Source organism: Tachypleus tridentatus, unplaced genomic scaffold, assembly GCF_004210375.1.
Source record: "Tachypleus tridentatus isolate NWPU-2018 unplaced genomic scaffold, ASM421037v1 Hic_cluster_2, whole genome shotgun sequence".
NCBI classification, from domain to species: domain Eukaryota; kingdom Metazoa; phylum Arthropoda; class Merostomata; order Xiphosura; family Limulidae; genus Tachypleus; species Tachypleus tridentatus.
Genome location: NW_027467782.1, coordinates 61684505 through 61706528, shown reverse-complemented (window position 1 = coordinate 61706528; position 22024 = coordinate 61684505). Strand labels below are relative to the sequence as shown.

General features: G+C 35.6%; 1 pseudogene across 1 annotated transcript; it reads left to right on the top strand.

Moving 5' to 3' along the window:
* Positions 1-3576: 3576 nt before the first annotated feature.
* On the top strand, positions 3577-21246 carry LOC143242938 (uncharacterized; annotated as a pseudogene). Its single transcript, XR_013023476.1, has 7 exons — positions 3577-3753; positions 5040-5175; positions 8992-9261; positions 13312-13578; positions 14297-14413; positions 15996-16369; positions 20903-21246. The product of XR_013023476.1 is annotated as an uncharacterized LOC143242938 (transcript).
* Positions 21247-22024: the final 778 nt, after the last annotated feature.

Here is a 22024-nt window from a genome sequence, read left to right as displayed (position 1 = left end):
CTTTATCAGATGTATAAATGATGTATAACCCATTCTACACTTTATCAGATGTATAAATGATGTATAACCCATTCTACACTTTATCAGATGTATAAATAATGTATTACCCATTTTACACTTTATTAGATGTATAAATGATGTATATCCCATTCTACACTTTATCAGATGTATAAATCATGTATATCCCATTCCACTTTTCATCAGATATATAAATGATGTATAACTCATTTTACACTTTATCGGATGTATAAATGATGTATAACCTATTCTACACTTTATCAGATGTATAAATAATGTATAACCCATTCCACACTTTATCAGATGTATAAATGATGTATAACCCATTCTATACTTTATCAAATATATAAATGATGTATAACCCCTTCTATACTTTATCGGATGTATAAATGATGTATAACCCATTCCACACTTTATCAGATGTATAAATGATGTATAACATATTCCACACTTTATCAGATGTATAAATAATGTATAACCCATTCTACATTTTATCAGATGTATGAATCAGGTATAACCCCTTCCACACTTTATCAGATGTATAAATCATGTATAACCCATTCTACACTTTATCAGATGTTTAAATCATGTATAACCCATTCTACACTTTATCAGATGTTTAAATCATGTATAACCCATTTCACACTTTATCAGATGTATAAATGATGTATAATTTTTCTACACTTTATCGGATGTATAAATGATGTATAACCCATTCTACACTTTATCAGACGTTTTAATGATGTATAACCCATTCCACACTTTATCAGATGAATAAATCATGTATAACCTATTCCACACTTTATCAGATGTATAAATGATGTATAACCCATTCCACACTTTATCATATGTATAAATCATGTATAACCAATTCTACACTTTATCAGATGTATAAATAATGTATAACCCATTCCACACTTTATCAGATGTATAAATAATGTATAACCCATTTTATTCTTTATCAGATGTATAAATGATGTATAACCCATTCCACACTTTTTCAGATGTATAACCCATTCTACACTTTATCAGATGTATAAATGATGTATAACCCATTCTATACTTTATGAAATATATAAATGATGTATAATCCCTTCTATACTTTATCAGATGTATAAATGATGCATAACCCATTGTACACTTTATCAGATGTATAAATGATGTATAACCCATTTTACACTTTATCAGATGTATAAATGATGTATAATCCCTTCTATACTTTATCAGATGTATAAATGATGCATAACCCATTCTACACTTTATCAGATGTATAAATGATGTATAACCCATTCTACACTTTATCAGATGTATAAATGATGTATAACCCATTCTACACTTTATCAGATGTATAAATGATGTATAACCTATTACACACTTTATCAGATGTGTAAATCATGTATAACCCATTGCACACTTTATCAAATGTACATATGATGTATAACTTATTTTACTCTTTATCAGATGTATAAATGATGTATAACCTATTCCACACTTTATCAGATGTATAAATCATGTATAACCCATTCTACACTTTATCAGATTTATAAATCATGTGGTTTGGTCTGCTTGACCCGTTCGACCTTATTCGCTCTTTCTTTTTCCTTACCTCTGAAATTATCATGTGAAATAATATATTTGGGTGGTTGTAACCAAACACTCATGTGCTGTATAAAAATATTGACCGTTTACTTCCATGTCTTTTTAGATAGATGTTTTGCAGAGTCCATGTGGATGTTTCGCTGCAGATATATGCTTCATTCAGATGTTCCTGGAATACAAATTAAGTATTCCATGGTTGACAAGGGTTATGGTATCCATTGCTCGACATACTCATGAAGTTCGTTTAAACAAATACAACTTGAGATTTAATAAACAGAAATAAAGATTATGTGTTATCAAATGTTTTGTATTTTTATTTCGTTTGTTTATCGGATAATTAATCTGATTCAATGATAGGTGGTAAATCCTCACGGCACCACCCAAAATCGATATTTGAGTAATAAAGAAAAACGGAGGGCTTTCAGTGTCTAACATACAACTATCCATCACGTAACGAGCTATTCTCGGTTCCAGTGCTTATATATAGTTAAACTACGTAATAAATGTAAATATTATTTATTTGATTACTTTTTGGGTTGTGGTTAATCAACAACACTGAACAAGAAAAGGAAGTCAATTGACTGACGCATTTTTCTTGCATCATTTCGAAAAATTGGTATAAAAATCTTCTTGTTTGTTTTTGTTTTCAAGAATTTCCGCTATGCGCAGATAGTTTATACTATGAACATTTGGGAAAATAAGTTGTATATAACACTTACTGCAGCCATCTCTAAGAATTGGTCGTCACTTTGAACGGAATGAGTTTTGTGCAAATGAAACACGAACCATGGACAGACGAGAAACTAGAACACGTTTGATACGTCTGCTTTGAAATCTTCTATCACCAACACAACTATATATAATCAATAAAATGAGACATCACATTAGCAGCGACACCTAACTTTATTCTACATATGAAAACCAAAACAGTATAGTGTCGAAATGATTTTTGGCACCAATCGGTGTAATGTGTTACAGAATGAAAAAAAACAAACAAAAACACTAAGCGATCCAATGCCCAGGTATGAATCACGGTTACTAAATAGTGCCCTAAATATATACGCATACGGATGTGTGTGTGTGTGTGTGTGTGTGTGACGTTCTAATTCCAATTCACGGTTTTGTAAAGCATTGAGGCTAAGTATAATAATTAGATAATCACAATCGTAACCTTTATACTGAAATACAGACTAATAATGTTTGAGGACCTTGAGGACTGTTTGGTAATGAAGAGGAAAGATTGGGTTGATTTAGAAGCATCATATAGTTGACTGCTTCTATTGATAGTAGGAACTCTTTGTATTGAAATCCATTTCCTAAATTGTAAAGGGGTTTATGACGAATCCAGGTTAATTGGTTTATCCATTACAACGATGGGATAACGTGTGTGTCTGTGGGGTGGTGTGAGTGCAACGTTCGCTTAATGACTACTCACAACGCTTTTTGATGACGTGGTAACCTTTTATCCGGATATACAAAACTGTCCGTTTCCGTGTTTGAATTTCGTACTTTTTAATGTAAAAACAAACAATATGTATATATATTTATACAGTGTACAATCCATAACAAATAGATAGGCAATTACATAGTAGTTTGATTTTGATGACCTCACTGAACAATGGAATATTTGCTGATGAGTAATTTGACGCCAAAACACGTGGATGATATAGAATATATTCTATGCTGTGAGCACAAACATAATTCCATTTGTGATATGGACCAAGCAGTATTCAAGTGGCTATATTATAATAATGCGTGAGTCAATAGGGTGAGGCGTCTATGGTAGAAGAGGGGGAATCTATTGCATACATGATCATATTGCCACAAAAGAAAATATGGACATATACGAGTTTCATAATGGTTGAGAGGAAATGAAAAGCTTTTAGTAATTGGACAAAGATAGCCAACTGAAATTAAGGCTGACTAGTCACGTGATGTGACCAACTGTTGTGAGGAGGTATGTTAATGAGCGAACAAGCCACAAGAGACCGGTCACTGAAGCACATTTTTACATTGGTCGTTTCGTCAGTACTGCTACTTTCCATCGGGATTCCCCCCGCAAAGACCAACTCATCCTGATTTCTACATATAAAAATAATTTACTTATTTCGTAGGATTACGTACCTGTTCTAAATGGTAAGTAAAAGTAAACATTTTTTTCTTCTCTTGGCAGACATAAGAACTCGTCTAAAAATACTGTTTCCTTCAGTTGTCTAAAAACTATGGGTTACTGGATGGTACGGCGTATTCGTCAATAATTGTAAGTCACGTGCAAATACAAAATATATTCGGTTAGAAGTAAGTTAATTTTTGATAATTAAAATATTCTGAATAATTTTCTTCACCATTTACACAGTGCATATCTATATATCGCAAGCACATATTTAATAACACTTATCATGTGTTCATCACATATTTATCATTAGAAAATGTTTACAAGAAAACCAACGTTCGGTAGTTTTTGATAAGTTTGAAGTATTCGAAACTCTTGAGTTTTTCTTGTAATTTTGAAAATAGTGCCTAGTTTTATCTAAGATAGAAGCAAAACATCACAAAGTAAGACACAATGGGGGTGTATTAGTATCTGTAGAGATGTAGTTGGGATAACCCTGTGGTCGTATTGTATTAAGTCACTGTGAACAATGAGTTATTTATTACATCACAATATTGTTCTGTTAAAACAACAATGCTGCATTAGGTACTATATAAACAGCAAATAACAATGTTAAATTCATTTTCATGAATAGCAAATTGTCTATTAAATAAAATAACTTTGTAACATTGTATTTAGCTACTATGAATAATAACTTATTTAGTAAAATAATGTTCTGTAAAAATAACAATATTATACTTTGTAACTACGACAAAATAGTAGTACTATTATGTACTATTAAACAATATTGTACTTAGTTACTATGAACAGCAAGTACCTTACCACAAGACAACAGTGCTCTATTGAAACAGCAATGCCGTATTTAGTTACTAAGAATTGTGTGTTTTCTTATACTAAAACCACATCGGGCTATCTGCTGAGTCCACCGAAGGGCTCAAACCCCTGATTTTATCGTTCTAAAACTGTAGACTCACTGCTGTGCCAGCGGTGGACTCTAAGCACTGTAGTTAGTTGGTAAAACAATAAAATGTCCTCAGTTACTACAATAACTCTGTTTTTGTTTAACTTTAGCAATCAAATTGCTTGTTTGTAAAATGAGATTATTTTATTATTTTGATTATTTTATTATAACAAAGAGAGTTGTAGTTTAGATGTGTCGGTTTTTAACACGAACATTTTAGAAATAATTTGAAATTATAAACAGATCTTGAAAGATACTTATTCCAAGCACTTCTTCAACTAAAGACAAACATGATACTTTTAGGGTGTCCGATTTGAATGATTGGTTTAATATACATTTTTTGTATAGTTTTCCTACTTGATATTTTGGAAAATTTTACTGACCACAAGCGCCATCGGAAAGGTCATTCACCGTCCTGTAAATTATGGACTTCGAGAGGTTATGGAGTATCCAGCCACCGGAGCTATGGGTGCCGGACCTTTTGGTAAGTTCTGATGCAAAGAGAAGACACAAATACGCTTTGTTTGCGACAAAAATGTACAGATACAAAATGATCGGAAATAGGTTTTTGTCGGTTTATTTCAACAGCACATCATGGCCAACCCACGAGCTTCGTATTTTTCAGTCACGAGCTGTTGAATGTTTCCACCGTCGGTACAAGATTCCCGTCTGAGTAAGAAGCTTTAAATTGAGTTATCTGTGAGATAAAAGTTGAATCTTATTTCTAAGTTAAAAAAAATAACAAACTTATACCGCGAAAGAAATGAAGATCCCAAGCTTTGTGAAAAGCTGAACACCTATTTCGCATTAATCATTTTTTTTATGTTGTAGGTTTTTACCATTTTTGGTTTTCGCTTTACCGCAGCATAGCGGTTTTTTCTGGCTGATATTCCAAAGTTCTGTTAATATAAACAGCGCTTCCGTAGAACATTGAAATGACTATGTATTTACATCGCTAAAAACCGGGTTTTGATAACCGTGGTGGGCAGAGCACAGATAGTCCATTGTGTAATTTCGTGTCTAATTTCTAAAACACAAAACAAACAAATATTTCAATAATTTTAAGATTATACTTGCTATGAGAAATACCTAAGGTAAAATAAAAAAAATATTACATTTTCTTGAAAAAGTAAATTATTGCTTAAATACAATGAAAAGAAAACTACATTATGGGCTTAGGTTAGGTTACAATCTGGTGTATTATGCTTACAACGCCCGGCATGGCCAGGTAGATAAGGCATTCGACTCGTAATCTAAGGGTCCCACCAAAAACGCTCTCCCGTTTAGCTATTGTAAGTCGCGTTATAATGTAACGGTCGGTTCTACTATTCGTTGGTAAAACTCTATCCCAAGAGTTGGCGGTGGGTGGTGATGACTAGCTGCATTCTTTCTAGTCTTACTCTGCAAAATTAGAGACGACTAGCGCAGAAATTCAAAAATAAACATTATACTTATAAATAGTTTATTTGTCTGTAAAGATATTAAATTTCTCACGTACGTAGATGACTTGACAATAAACTCTATGATGTGTGCCACGTTATGCGTTTTTATACTTTATTATGATTGTTCGCTTATGTTAAAAACAAATAACAGGAATACCATAAAAATAACAAGTGCTGACATCTGTTAACAATATAACGAGTATCGAATAATTATAACATCGGCTCGTTTCATTGAATTTTCCATAAGATGAATTTTAGACTTTCGTGAATCGGTCACGTGATATAGAGTTACTATCATTTACTGGTCAATAGTTTGTTAGTTTGTTTTTTAAACGTTGTGGTGTTATTTAGCGTTCTACCCTAACGTTAAGTTTCTTTTTCTTTTTTTTTTGAATTTAGCATTATCGAAAAGCGATAACAGAAGTGTCATAGTTACGAGTTATGCCAAATAAATTGGTTCTGTTTTTGTCTACTTTAAAGTAAAGTAGCCTTCCCTGTTTAACGAATCATTGCTTCTATATTATTGTCAGTTATTAAGTTTGAATTTAGATACCTTTAAAACGTTTTCTGGTTTTTATAATTTATATTATGATTATGAAAAAATTACAAAACTTCTGACGTAAACTTAGTTCGTAAATTCAAATTGTGAGTCGAATGCACAGCATGACGTTTTCAAAACTCCGCTCACCATTATTCGGACACGGTTGGTTGCTGTGCGACAGCTTTCCAGTACAAAACCAAGCACCGTAAAAATTAAAATAAATAAGAGAGGAAAGAGGTATTTCAGCTGCTGTTATAATCCCGACAGTTTGATTCAAAAATATCACCAGAGGTCGCTGCGACTGATGTTTGTGTGTGTGTGTGGAAATCCCTTTCACAATAAATGTGGCACTCTTTGCCCATGTCGGCCGTAATTAGAATCGTGCGTAATTTGGATATGGTTTGATTTACCCTTTTACAAGTGGAAAATACTTGTGTTCGGCAGAACTACGTTTGAAATATTAACTTATGAGAGATAACTTTGAGTGTTGTGGTGTTATATTTGTTATTTAACATGAAGTTGAAGTACATAAATATTCGAAGCGTGACATTCTGGCCCGGCATGGCCAGGTGAGTTAAGGCATTCGACTCGTAATCTGAGGGGCGCGGGTTCAAACCCCGGTCGCACCAAACATGCTCGCCCTTCCAGCCGTGGGGGCGTTATAATGTTATGGTCAATTCGTTGGTAAAATAGTAGCCCAAGAGTTGGCGGTGGGTGGTGATGACTAGCTGCCTTCCCTCTAGTCTTACACAGCTAAATTAGAGACGGCTAGCGCAGATAGCCCTCGAGTAGCTTTGCGCGAAATTCAAAAAAACATTCAACAAAACAAACAAGTGAAGAGCCTAATTTATATATTGTTTTATTAATTAAAATCAAAGTAGCTTTATAACGCTAAAATTACGAGTTTGATCTTTGTGGGGGACGTAGTGCACATAACCCATTATGTATCTATGCACTCAATAACAAACAATTATATATTTGGACGTTCATACAACTAATGTAACATTAATATTTTTTTTTTCTTTTTATATCTGAAATAATCCATCTGTCTACTTATTTAAGATGAATAAGAAATAACGAAATACATAGAAAGTTATGGAGTATTCTTACCCTAGAAACACTTTGGTCGTAAGCTTACGTTTTGCCATTACTTTATCATAGTTACTTCTAATGTATTGTGTTTGTTTTTTAATTTTGCGCAAAGCTTCACGTGAGCTATCTGCGCTAGCCGTCCCTAATTTTGCGGTGTAAAACTAGAGGGAAGGCAGCTAGTTATCACCACCCACCGCCAACTCTTGGGCTACTCTTTTTATCAACGAATAGTGGGACTGACCGTAACTTTATAGCGCCCCCATGGCTGGAAGGGCGAGCATGTTTGGTGTGACGGGGATTACGAGTCGAGTGCCTTGTGTTAAACTGGCCTGTTGACTGGTTGCAATAAAATACTTGTTTTTATTAAACTGTATAATTTTTATGCAGTCAACTAGAATGTCTGAAAAGCATGCATCAGTTGATACAAAACTCTGCAATTATTCAGAAATTCAAACATTGCGTCCTACTAGGATTCGAACACAGATACTAAACACAACACGCGCTGAATACTGACGCATAATAAAAATACATTTTTTCAAATGAGTTTAAAGCTTCAAAATCCCTGTGTTATGATCCAAGATGGACTTGTTAGTGTTGCCGAATGATTAATAACACTATGTAACACAAATTTTGTTCCTGGATAGTATGTGTTATTTCTCTATTGTTTATGTTGTAAAAGTACAGAAAATGGCCATTATTACCTTCAAACTTTGCTTTTGTGACCTGGATAATGAAATTTAGAAATTAATCTATTTTCTATGTAAAAACGGACAAATTTGCACATTTTCATTTACATAAGGTCTGGATAAAACAACATATGAACCAAGATTTACATGTATTTATACTAAAGTTATACAAAAATGTTTAGAAGTGAGTAGGTTTTCGAGATTTGCGACTGTAATGTAAATCACTTTCACGTATCAGCCCCCAAATATAGTCTCCCATCATGTTTTCGTTATACGCTTCCAGGCCACAAAGCAAAGTTTGAAGAGAAAAATAGGTCTTTTCTATTTACTTTAGGTATAAGTAATTAGGAAATAACACTTTCTGTCCAGAAACAAGAAAAAGTGAAAATTTTGTTACATAGTGTTATTAATTAAAGGTATCAGGGTTAAAGGGCTCAAATCCTATCTGCGCTGCTACGCTTCTCTCTTTGCATAATGATAATAGCATTAAATGTTTGACGTCGCCCTAAGATTTATACTATTAATTGATTTATTTTCAGCATCCATAGAGCCCAAGAAGTCTCCATTACTAGCAGCCACATACTACTTCGACCCAGTGTCTGGTAGAAGTCAGAACTTGGAACGACTTGGGCTCACTTCGCAGTCCGTCAGACGGTCCCTGAGTTCTAAGGACAATGAAGTGTCACTGGAAGCCTGCGTAGCAGTCGACGGACGCGAGGGCACGTGCTATGATGCATCTTTCTGTATGGAACTGGGAGGGGTTCCTATGGGCCAGTGTGAGGAAAGTGATAGCAGTGTGTGCTGTTTGTGTAAGTATATTCTATTTTGTTTTTTCTAAGAGCGGAAAATCTTTTTCCGTCTTTTATTCCTGGCTTGTTCTTCAATGAATACTGTAAACTGTAAGTCCTTCAAGCCGTTGGAATAGTCCGGGAAAATATATATTATACTATGATAATCGGCCCGGTATGGCCAAGCGTGTTAAGGCATGCGACTCGTAACCTGAGGGTCGCGGTTCGCAAATCGTTTCGCGCCAAACATGCTCGTCCTTTTAGCCGTGGGAGCGTTATAATGTGCGGTCAATCCCACTATTCGTTGGTAAAAGAGTAGCCCAAGAGTCGGCTGTGGGTGGTGATGACTAGCTGCCTTCCCTCTAGTCTAAATTTCCCAATTAAGGAAGGCCAGCACAGATAGCCCTCGAGTAGCTTTGTGCGAAATTCAAAAGAAACAAACAAACAAATACTTTGATAACTTCTTATTGTTTTCAGAGAGGGATTAGTTACTGGAACGTTTCGGGTTTTTATTTCGAATACATCTGTTTATTTTATCTTTATTTCTGCTGCAGGTTTAGCGTGGTTTAGTTGTTCGTGTAATCAAATTATGGATCTAAGTGTTCATTGTTCACGACTCTTTGACTCGCAAGCGTTCCCCGAACTTTACGATGTTGTAAAGGCGACAGTCAAATCCTATTATTCTGTCAGGCTACAGTTGGCGGTAGAGTCTGTCCACTAGCTTCCTTCTAGTCTATCAATTCAGATTTATGACTTGCTAGGAGCAGATGTCTAACCTTTTGTCTAGTTTTGCGCAAACATTGTGAAACGGACGGATTCCTGTTGTTGCAGTGTCTTCTGGTGGCACATCAGTATGTCTATGAACTTACAACACTTCAAAAATCCGGTGTTTAATTTCTCAAGGTAGACACAACAAATAACCCGGTGTAGTTTTGTAGTGATATATACGGATGAGAAAGTATATTGGTTCCTAATTTTTTGAACAATTTTCCCACAAAAATCTTACGAAGTGTCGTTTGCCTTGTTAGGCCTAAAAGATCATTCGGTCGGAATGTGACCATATTATTTTCTTTGATAAAACATTGTTTTCAAGTTGCGGTTACGCTGCTGATACATCTGACTTCTTAGTAGCACGTGCTACGTTTTGCTCTAGGGCTACTTCTCGCTGTTAGGCTTACCACTTAATCTTTAATAATTTAAAATTAACCTAAAGTTTTACAACTCTAAGGGCGTGAGAATTTCGGTGCTCTTCTCGCAGGCCGAGGGTCGCTGTTTTAAATCCCAGTAACTGAACATATGAGCTTTTTCAGCCGTAGGGACGTTATAATGTGAGAGTAAATCCCACTATTCCTAGTTAAAAGAGTTATCCACTTGTTGTCGGTGAGTGGTGAATACTAGCTGTTTTCTTTTCAGTCTATAGCTTCTAAATTAGGGACGGCTAGAGCACATAACCCTCGTGTAGCGTTGCCCAACATTTGAAACGAATCGAACTATTAAATATTCCCCGCACTTTAAATCGAGAATGCTTTGTGGGAATAATAGTTAATTTATTAGCGTTAATGGTGGGTGGTTTGTTGGTTGCCCTCCTTGTAGTCAGTAGCCCCAATTCATACGCAGTGGCCTAATTAGCCTACTGGCTAATATATAATTCCTTGTATCCCTCAATATTTGTTTTACTTTCCTTACATTGATGACTATACTTATTATAACTCATTAAATATCTGGCAGAGAAATTTATTTAGCTGCAGAACAATATTAAAATTGTTTTAATATTATGATATGATTATAGTTACTCGGTGGGACAGCTGTAAGTCTATGGACTTACAACGCTTACATCTGTGGTTCAATTACCCAAGGTTCTGTGACAATAGACACACATTTGATTATATTGTCATGAAAAGATGGATTTAGGTAAGTTAGTTTGATAACTATGCCCCAATGACACAGCCGTAAGCCTACATACTTATGATAGCCCGGCATGACCAGGTGGGTTAAGGTGTACGATTCGTAATCTGAGGGTCGCGGGTTCGAATCCCGTCATACCAAACATGCTCACCCTTTCAACCGTGGGGGCGTTATAATGTGACGGTCAATCCCACTATTCGTTGGTAAAAGAGTAGCCCAAGAGTTGGCGGTAGGTGGTGATGACTAGCTGCCTTCCCTCTAGTCTTACACTGCTAAATTAGGGACGGCTAGCGCAGATAGCCCTCGAGTAGTTTTGCGCGAAACTCAACAAAAAACAATAAAAAACCCTTACAATTCAGGAAAACGGGAACAATATTTAAAGTCAATAACTTGTATTGCTATTCATATTATGTCCTTAATGATCACACATTAAAAGGGTTAGAGATTTTCAAACCATGAACGTGCAAACAAAAGTTAAATTGTTATCCAATGAGTTAAGAGCCCAAGCACGAGCGTACTTTAAAATTAATATTCGCATTTACCGAATTAAAAAAAGAACAAAACTAACCAGACGAAAATTTGCAGGATAAATCTTTATTATTATTAACTTCGCACGTGAACGACCACGTTCTTTTAATTGAGGGTTAACTAATTAAATATCCTGAAAACGATACAAGGCTACGAGTACAGGATCCATTTTACCAAAAACAAGTAAAAAATAAGCAGCTGTCTGTCAGGTATCCTGGTGATTAAATCCGGTTTTATTAAACTACTACACCGTACAATGTTCACCCCATGTTTGTCTGTGTCTGCCCAACTGTAAAATTGTTACCAGCTAACAGCTGGAAGTTAATGTGCAATGGTCTAGCATCTCTACCAGGTGACGTGCGTCACCTCTATCATCCGTTTATGCCAGAATGGCTGTATTTAAGCGTGGAACGAATTAATATTAAATAACCCTGATCCAATAGGTTTTAAGATAGTAATTTTGTGGGGCACAGAGAACTTACGGATAACACACGCTCTGTACTTGGGGGGGGGGGTATAGTTTGAAAACTAAATAAATGTTTATACCTTATATCGAATATTAATTCCACTGATTGGAGATACATAGCAAATAACAGCTTTATATGTTTTTTTAGCAGAAATCGTGAGTCTGCTATACGTGTTGTTGTTTACAGCGAAATTCTTACTTGCCCAAATTTTGTATTTTTTCTTGATTAAATTTGGTTATTTTTTAAGCACTTTACACTAGTATGGATTTTAGTTAGACTGATATGAATATCAAACATACCAAGGTGATATAACACCAGCAGTACCAATATTTAAAATCCAAATAATGACTTTCAGACATTTGGAATTGCTGACAGTCCTGGACTTATTACATTTACACTTATAATGAAACATACGCGTTTTTAGTTCGATGGCCAAACTTATCGTTGGTTCGAATCCCGTTACTGAACATGTTCGCTCTTTCAGCCATGGGGGGTGTTATAATATTACAGCTAATTACCATATTCGTTGCTAACTGAATAGTCCAAGAGTTGGCAGTGGGTAATACTGACTAGTCTACTTCTCTCTGTAATCTGTCACTGCTAAATTAGGGACTGCTAGCACAGAGAGATAGCCTTCGTATAGCTTTGCGCGAAATTTAACAAACACGCGAACCTTAGTTCAGACAAATTTGTACGTAAACCTATACGAAAAATTAAACAAGAACAATCACATGTATTGCATCATATCATGTCAAAGTTCATTCTCGAAAACTCAGAAGATCCATCTCAGATCCAGAAAGATTCATTATGTGATGTGCCCATAAAATCTGGCACAAATCCAAACACACTTCACAGTTATTAACCGAAAATCACGAAGATGCCCTATTTCTCCATTATAGAAAATGATTGAAAGTGCGCCAGAATTCGGATTCAATTTTGGATTTGTACCAAATCTGTTAAAATCTGTGTTCCATATTGACTTCCCAGTTTGTGTACAATTTTGATATGCATCGACCTGTTAGGTTTGGAGATGTGCGTGCGGAAACACAAATACGCGAACCGATTGCAATACCCTTGCTGGACGACTGTATTAGCTTTAATATTGTTATCTTATTAATAGTGTCACTGACGTGTATTTATTGATAAAGTTGAATTCGAATGTATTGTCTAGTTGAGGTATCGTGTGATGACGTCAGCTATGAGGAGTTCACCTACTTCAGGAATCCTTTGTATCCAAGAAAGTACGATAAAGAACATATGTGCAAAATCCGAGTGGGAAAGAAAAAAAACACCATATGTCAACTGAGGCTGGACTTTCTGGACCTCGACATAGCTCGGCCTACCGAAGGCAACTGTTCGCAAGACATGCTGGTCATTTCTGGACAAAATGAAAATAATGTCATCCCGCGGATTTGTGGTCTAAACACTGGTCATCACTGTAAGTATTGAAATAATGACAGAGGTTCGAAACCACAATTATTGTCGTGTTTCACATGTCCTTATAGTAACTGTTTTATTTCATCACAGACACTGTTTATTTTCATTTCGATAATTGTTTAGTCGTAGTAGTAACTGTGTATATTTTCACCACCATCTAGAGGTTATCACTGTTTGGTGACAATGTTTGTTTGTTTTTAAGACATATTGGCAACAGCTGCTATTAACGTTGAAATTTAGCAGTTCTGTGGAGGTATTCCCCTCCCTACTCGTGGCACAGCATCAAGCCTAACGGTAAAACCCGAGTTTCGATGCCGTGGTAAGCACAACATGGATAGCTCATTGTGAAATTATTGTTAAATTAATCGAACAGCGAAGATGAACCTGCCATTGTTTAGTCTTCTAGTAACTCTTCCGTTATCGAGTAATGTTTATTACAATGCACCACAAGTCCAAATATTTTTGAAATATATTAATTATAAGACACACTGAGATTTTAGAAACAATTTGTGTCGAACATAATTGAATTTTTACAAACACTTAAACGGCGTTATGCATTCTACTGAGCCGCTTTATAAAGTCCAGATTGACTGGGAACACTGTTCTTTGTAGCTGTTCAAATATTCACTGAATGGATTGTCAGGTGATACCATCTAGTGTGTTAACGTTATGTAATGCGAGGAGATTGGTTAAGCCTATTAGCTCTCCATGTTTTACAGTTTATGTGGACGTAGACGAGTCGGGGATGGTGAGCGTGCACGTGATGATGATTGGCAGTTATTCCAGAAAATTCAACATCAAGATTACTCAACTGGAATGCAACACTGACAAAATAGGTAGGATGTAGTGTTGAATTTGTGTTTGGTTAGATTCTCTTATTTTGTTTAAACAGTTTTAAAAAAGTAAACTTACTTTATCGGCCTATCATTCATATAACAAGTTATGTACATAATCAATCCAACAGTTCGGTCTCTTGGTGGGACAGTTGTAGTTACTTTTATTGACTTTGATTGTATAATAGTGTTTATATAATTTTTGTTTGTTCTTCTTTGTAATGTGTGTGATCACGAGACCTTCTATGGAGGATTCTTTAATAAAACAAAAAATAACTTAAAACGTTAAGATGAGGGAGTTCGGTTCCCTCAGTGGCCACAGCAAATTGCCCAATGTGACTATAAAAAACAAACAAATCCAGTAATGAGACACAGGGCACGTTGTTGATTCAATATTTAGGCCTAATTACGTCACCAACTGAATATTTTGATTTTAAACAATGGGAATGGATCTATTGCTTATAGACCAAATAAACTAAAATACCATAAAATACAACGTATAACAATTCAGTTATTCATGTGAATGAAATATACACTTTGTACGTGTTTCAGATTACAACACACAACCATACAATCTCTAGTATTATTCGTATCAATGTGTTTCATAAATATTTCTCTTTATGTGTGCTTTTATGCTACTTGTCACACATAAAAGTATCTTATATAACACTAGCAGGGCTACTGGGCCAGCGACCTCTTCTGGAATTTTCTGAAAGTTCTACAACAATGTACTTGTTCATGACATTCAATAATGTTTACCATCCGTGAGTTTGTTTGTTTTCTTAGGGCAAAGCCACATCGGGCTATCTGCTCAGCTCACCGAGGGGAATCGAACCCCTGATTTTAGCGATCCGGAGACTTACCGCTGTACCAGCAAGGGGCGCCATGCGCGAAAAAAAGCGTTTTATTGACATTCTAATTTACAAATATGTTTGTTTGTTTGTTTTGAATTTTGCGCAAAGCTACTTGAGGGCTATCTGCGCTAGCCGTTCCTAATTTAGCAGTGTAAGACTAGAGGGAAGGCAGCTAGTCACCACCACCCACCGCCAACTCTTGGGCTACTCTTTTACCAACGAATAGTGAGATCGACCGTCACATTATAACGCCCCCACGGCTGAAAGGGCGAGCATGTTTGGTGCGACAGGGATGCGAACCCGCGACCCTCAGATTACGAGTCGCACGCCTTAACACGCTTGGCCATGTCGGACCCTTTAAAAATAAGCTATTATCACAGTGTTGCACAACAGAATAGATGTTATTGAAGTGTCTCTCTGTAGACGTAGTTACCAACTTGCTTTCCTGTTGCAACACTCATGAGATTTTCACTAAATAAAAAATACAAATATTTTACTATGGATTGCTTTACATTTGAGACTTAATCCATTTCGTAATTTTTATTGGTTAAATCTGAAACATACCATTTTTGTGAACATTTCAATTGTTTTACTCATTGCTCAGCTATAAAAATAGTTATAAAAATATTACCAATTATGATTGGTGAGGCAGTTTCCGAGATCCGAGTTTTGGACGTATACGTCACAAGCTTAATTACAATAAGATTATCTTATTTCTTTTCATTTTGAAGTTCCTGAACACTGTTTACAATACTACACCGGAACTCATGGTACCATCAAGAGTTTTAATTTTGAAGAAGATGGTTCATCATCAACACACCAGGGTACCCCAACAACCTGGACTACACCATCTGTTTAAAGAAGGAGCCAGGGTTTTGTTCCATATCTTACGAACTTGCTTCCGATGTCAATGGCGTTCAACCGTTTGGTGTGGGCTTAGTCACTCCGTCATCGTCTTCAACTGTCTCCGGGCCAGTTAGTGCCGAATGTCCCGACGACTTCTTGGTCATAGGGGGAATTCGTCTTTGCAGTGGCCGTATATCTACTTCAACAACTTCCGTGAGAGGGCGTGAAACAAATACAACCGTTACAGGGCTTCTAACAGGTTCGTAATGTGTGTGTGTGTGTGTTTCTATAACAAAGCCACATCACGCTACCTGCTGAGCCCACCGAAGGGAATCGAACCCCTGATTTTAGCGGTGTAAATCCGTAGACTTGCCGCTGTACTAGAGGGGGTGAGGTTCGTAATACAAAGTTATAGTTAAGTAACAAGAGTAAATATATCAAGCATGTTGTCCTCCGGTGAGTCAGCGGTTAGCCTGAGGGCTTACAAAACTTCAAATTTGGTTTGGATACTTACTGTAGGTGAAGTACAATTACTCAGTTGTACACCGTAATCATGTTCCCCACAGAGACAGCGGTAAGTCTTCTGATCTAAAACCAGGGGTTCGATTCCCCTTGGGGGACACAACATGTAGCCCGATATGGCTTTGTTATAAGAAGACACACACATTGTTATAATTAAACAATCAAGTATTTTCTCATAGTCTACAAATGAAATATTTAAGGTAAGTTAAATTCCACCTTTCAAAATGGTGGTGACGCTTCACTCACAGAGCAGTGAAAATATGAATGTTTCAAACTGTTTTCTTCTATCAACATCTCTAACCTTGGCATACGTTTTTGGTTTGTTTGTTTTTGAATTTCGCGCAAAGCGAAACGAGGACTATCTGCGCTGGCCGTCACTAATTCAGCAATGCGAGACTAGAGGGAGGGCAGGCGGTCATCACCAACGAATAGCGGGAATGACCATTACTTTATAAGGACCCCACGGATGAAAGGACGAGCATGTTTGGTGCGATGGGGATTAGAACCTGCGACTTCAGATTACGAGTCGAACACCTCAACCACCTGGCCATGTCGGACAACGTTTTTGGACACTCCCGGTTGTTATGCTGTCGATAAGACTGAAAAATAATTTGAGTGTCCATCTAAATAAATAGATGTGTTTTTCTTATAGCAAAGCCACATTGGGCTTTCTGCTGAATCCACCGAGAGGAATAAAACTCCTGATTTTAAGGTTGTAAATCCGTAGTCTTAGCGCTGTACCAGCGAGGGACAAATAAATAGAAAATAACTTCTAATTAAACACAAAGCTAAACAATGAGCTATCTGTGCTCTGCCTACTACGGGTATTGAAACCCGAGTTTAAGAGTTGTAAGTCCGCAGACATACCCCTGAGCCACTGGGGGGGGCTGCATTATTCTTTTAATCTAGTTTTTTATTTCTTTGCTAGATTTAATTTTTCATTATTATTATAATAGTTTGATTACTTTGAATTAATTGAAGAAACAAATAACAACATTGAAAATCAATCAAAAACAGAGTCATCTTTACTTCGAATAATATTGGACTACGACCCAGTCCTCTTTCTACATCAAACAATCATGACGAACATTTTCTGTTGCTTTGGTTTGTTTTGTATTTCGCGTATTTTGCAACATTAGACTAGAGGGAAGGGAATTAGTAATCACCACCCATCGCCAACTCCTGGGATACTCTTTTACCAAAGAATAGTGGGATTGACCGTTACATTATAACGCCCCCCACGGTTGAAAGGGCGAGCACGTTTGGAGCAATGGGGATTCGAACACGCAACCCACATATTACGAGTCGAGTGCATTTTAACCACCTGGTCATGCTGGGCCTCCGGGTTCAGAGGGTGAGCATGTTTGGTGGGACGTGGATTCGACCTCGTGACTGGAAGTCGAGTATTCTAACCACCTGGTCATGCCGTGACCAGGAGGAGAAAGAGTTCCAAAATAAATATAATAATAATAAACCAGAAGTGAAACAAAGAAAGGATCTGTTGTTTGTTGTTTCACAAGCTGAGATTCACATGTTAATGACGCTCATTTTGTGTTCCGTTTAATAAAACATTTTGTTAACACACTGTGGACGAGTCACGTGCTTAAAAGCTCGTGTTTCATGCAGAGCGTCATTGCTTGTCACTTATCACAACGTTGAGTTTGAAAGGAGTGGGGCGTGTTTTATTTTGCTTATAACTTAACTATATTTTTCATTATTTATTTGAAACTCACAGAGTATATACATGAAGATGCGTAATAATTTTTTAAAGTGTGGTATCCCGTAAAACATTTCTCTATATGCAGTAAAAGGGCACAAAACTTTCATATTTCACTTCTTTTACCATGGGCACTACGTACTCTGTAGACTCTGGTAGAAATTTTATTTTTTTCTTGTTGGTAAAATAAATACATAAGTTGTTTAATGTCACCAGACAGTTTTCCAGGGGGATCCTCACGTGAAGCTTTCCTCGTATCTCCAGATGATGGATCAGGTTCGTTCCTATTTGGTTCTAGTAAATCTTCTTTCTCTTTGTTAGTAATCCATCCTCTTACAAAAGAGAGGAAAAATCCATCCTCTTACCACAGAGAGCGTTTATAGATCATTTGCTTTTGATTTACGATTTTGAAGATTAGATACGAATTGAAAAGGCCACAGTTTATCAGATAAAGTTTCTTTGTCCATTTCACTGTCCTTTTTTGTTTTTTGAGAATGGTGTTACATGAGACGTACTGGTTTGCATGATCAATGCCTTTCATGTGGACATTGTATTAGAGAACATATACAGTTTTTATTTTTAAATTTCTTCTCTAGTTATTCTATTTTTGCTTTTCTGTAGTAGAAACAGGTAAGCCGTGGATGACTAAAACCATTCTCACTTCTTCCTTTCACGTGAAAACGAAAAAATAACCTTTTCTACGGAAAGCTGTTTCACTTTTTTTCATTGTTGAAACTTCAGACCTGGCGGCAATTCATTATTCATTGTGATTGTTTTACATAGCCTTGTTTAATGTTCTAGGAACAAGCTTACAACAGAAGCGCTGTTGTAATAATTGTCCTGGTATGTGTGGTTCCCCCAATCCAAGATTGGAAACAAGAATGGTTTCCTCCAGTATTTCCCCTCATCAGTATAAATGTTGTAAATATAAATTGTGTCACTCTCACGCATCATTCTCATCAGCAGCCATATTTTACAGCTTTTCCAGAGTTGTATGTTCGGAATCTTATATGTTATTTCCATGAAATCATACCTTCATCCAATGATAACTGTTACTTTGGTTTGTGTAGTATCCTAGATTCATTGAAAAAAAAAATCCAGTACTTGTTGAATTATGAAGAGCTGATGTATCCAAATTTGTTCACATTTGTTACAGTTCATTGTCTGCGAAAATACTAAGCTAATCAAAAGAGAATATATTGACCAATAACCTTTCCAGTTATATTTCCTTGTCTGTCCCGACAGTAGAATATGACTTAAGAATATCCTCGTGTCTCTAGATGCAACTTCAGATCACTAAGTCTTTCAGATGGCATTTTATGTTTCTCTGCAGTTTCATTATGGTAGGTACACATTTCCTGATTAAACATTTCAAACAATTCATTATAAAAAATTAAACTTGTCATGGCAACAATACTTTTGGGTTTGAATGGAGTTATAGTGACCCTTGGATTTCCTTCAAACATTTCCAAGTTCTGTGGAATGTCTATTTCTGACCAGCTATCATTATTACAATAGGAAACAAGTAACTAAAATGAATATTTGTGGAGTCATAATCACTTTCTCATTCAGAATCAGTTGAGAACACAACAACTGCATGCATCTTTGTAGGTCTAACAACATCACTGTAGCAAGAGTCACTATCAAAATCATCCACAAACATATTCACATCATAATCTTCTCTTTCACTTGGAAGATCTAATGGTTCAATAATTGTCTGATTTTTTCACTCAACATGTTACATTTTCTGCGCGAAGCCACTTATGAAAATACGGATATTGTAAGCAAAAATCAGAAAACAATACCTGTCTGAACAGTGGCGAATTTAAGGTTTTGTGGGCCTAGAGGCTAATAATTTTTATGGGCTATACATTCCATGTAATTTTACATATAATAAAATTATCAATAGGTCTCCATTAAGACCATGGACCCTGGGGCTGAGCCCCCTCTAGCCTCTACCAAAATATGCCACTGCGCTCCGAATAAGATGAAACGCTTTTTTCACCTTTGAAGTTCTGCACGAAGCACGCGACCCTTCCGCAATGTTTTAAGATAATGATATGTACTTCTCTCTGTCTTTATTGAAATGCATGTGGTTATTGTTTGAATTGAAATAAATATATAAATTTTAACCAAATTTACGCCGAAAACACCAATCAACCCTCGCCAGAATAAATCAACTTAGAAGTTGTTTTAATATCATTTTCAGTATTGGTTCTGATTTTCAGGGTCTTTACCCTCGATTCCAAATGTTACACCACAAAAAGTGAAAAATTAGTATTATCGATTCTGATTGTGTAAACATTTATTATCACATTTTAGAAATTTTAGTCTGGTGATGGCAAAATTAAGAAAAAGGCTTTTTAATAATCAAAATAATTTATACATAACATTAGAAAACTGTAACGAAGAATTTCCTGCTTCTAAATTTCACTATCACTTAATTAATTTATTTTTATATTCAAAGGATTACATACATTACGCAAACCAAAAATAAGCAAATTTACAGACTTATACGTAATATAATAACGTAATTTTTTGTGATTTTTACAGACTCAACACCAGGGCCATTTATGGTTAGATTTGTCTCCAATAGTGTTAACAATGCTCGTGGTTTTAATCTACAATACCGTTTGAATCCCTGCAAATAACGATAAAAATCCGTTTCAATTTTCTGCACTGTAAAAATGGAATAATTCTATTTTGGGTTCAAATGACTTAATCATGTTTTGTGTGATCATATAAAGCTATTATCATTTTCTCGTCTTTAAGGCCTAACTTTTTTTGTTCTTTTTACAATTTGCATGTTTATTGTTAGGCCTATTTAGTGATAATATTTTAAAGCATTTTCATGTAAAACGAAAGAGGTTCTTGCTCGGAATGTCGTTAAAAAAATAAAGATTTTTAAGAATAACTGTGTATTTTTGTCATTTTTATTTGATATTAAAACTAATTAAATGTGACCGCGACTTTCACCACAGACTCATAAAATACAGTTTCATGACGATTTTCTGACGTTGCGTTATTTTAATATTTTGAAAGTACAAAACAATCGGAAAATGTATTCGCGACTTTGATTAAAAGGAGAGTGACAGAATAAAAACCAGGTGCAAATCCATGAAACGACCATGTTTTTGAAAAAAGTGGCACTTAATAATTAACCTAGATTATAGCCTATCAAAAATAACGGGACAAATTCTATGACCCTTACCCTATACTATACCCTAACATCACACTTCACAACTAACTGAAACAATTCTTTTCGAAATCAGTCTTGACCAACAAGGAGGTAGGCAAACGTCGGTAAATTACTTTCTGAGTCAATTAAAATTAAAATAATTCGTGAAGAAATTCGTAGTGTATTCATAGAACAATTAATGGTTAAAAAATCAAATTCACAATAGAATATATATAAATATAAACTAGTGTGTTTTGGTAAAAAACTACATTCCAACAATAACTATCAAAGCATTTTCATAAAGGTTAAGAACAAACGACCTTTACACCCCAGATAAATATAAAATATTTTTTTTTTATTTAAACCAACGTTACGCTTTTGTGACTTCTTCAGGGTTAACTTACATAGTTTAAAAAATAAGTAACTTTATGACGTCAAGCCTAGCCAACAGAAAGGCAGAAAAGTGTAACATGACTATTATGTCATGTTGCCTTGCA